The sequence below is a fragment of the Pungitius pungitius genome, chromosome 19 (genome assembly GCF_949316345.1).
Source record: "Pungitius pungitius chromosome 19, fPunPun2.1, whole genome shotgun sequence".
NCBI classification, from domain to species: Eukaryota; Metazoa; Chordata; class Actinopteri; order Perciformes; family Gasterosteidae; genus Pungitius; species Pungitius pungitius.
The window spans coordinates 12,363,105-12,364,018 of NC_084918.1; the positions used below are offsets into that span (position 1 = coordinate 12,363,105).

The 914-nt window shown below is 42.7% G+C and overlaps 1 non-coding gene across 1 annotated transcript; it reads right to left on the reverse strand.

Moving 5' to 3' along the window:
• Positions 1–205: 205 nt before the first annotated feature.
• On the reverse strand, positions 206–277 carry trnaw-cca (transfer RNA tryptophan (anticodon CCA)). Its single transcript has one exon. It is a non-coding gene; the product is annotated as a tRNA-Trp (tRNA).
• Between the last annotated feature and the right edge of the window lie 637 nt (positions 278–914).

Here is a 914-nt window from a genome sequence, read left to right on the forward strand (position 1 = left end):
ATTGCTTATATAAATCTACAAGGTGCGCAGCATTTTCAATCAGGTGAAAATAAAATGCTAAATTGTTGAATTAAAACACTTATATGGGTTATAGCCATATGTATATACTTAGAGGGATTTAGCAGTTACCATTAACGTCAATATAATAAACATTTGGAACTCCTAAGTTTTGAAACATCATAGTTGTTAGTTCATTGAAAAGACATGACCTCGACGTGATTTGAACACGCAACCTTCTGATCTGGAGTCAGACGCGCTACCGTTGCGCCACGAGGTCCGCTGGTTGTATTCACATCTTCATTAATGAGATACAAAACTTTCCAACAGGGCGGCGACAGGCAATAACTAAATACAATAATATAAGCCACACACGAGACATTCCCAACATGCGTCACATTGACACCTGAACACCACACGACTGCGTCTCACGATGTGTCCGAATGTATCCAGCCTGCGTCAGCACCATGGACAGCTGTCAGCGGCACCGGCTCCACGAGGGAAGGGTGCGGGGGGCTCACCCTGTTCCTCACGTTACCGCTGCGTACCAAACGCGCATGTGCGCGTGACGCAGTTTTTATTTTATTTTTACAGCTGTAGTTACTTTTTTTCAGTCATGTGTAAATGTCCCTGAAGAGATAAATGCTGGGAAAGCTTTGCACGCCTTTTTCAAGGCATTCATGGGTGAAAATAGAAATTAATATTAACTGAATTTGATTTTCTTCAATTACAGGTGTGGATGCTGACTGTCATTATAAGCCAACATTACCCTTTGCTAAAGTCTTTGCTCTCCCTCCCCACAGAAGCCTCTGTGGATGGTGGTTGTCCGTGAAGTGGTCCTGCCGTGGTCCTGCCTGCTGCATTTATTTGTATCATTTCTGTTAGGCGAATTGAATGTATTGTACATCTTTTACATT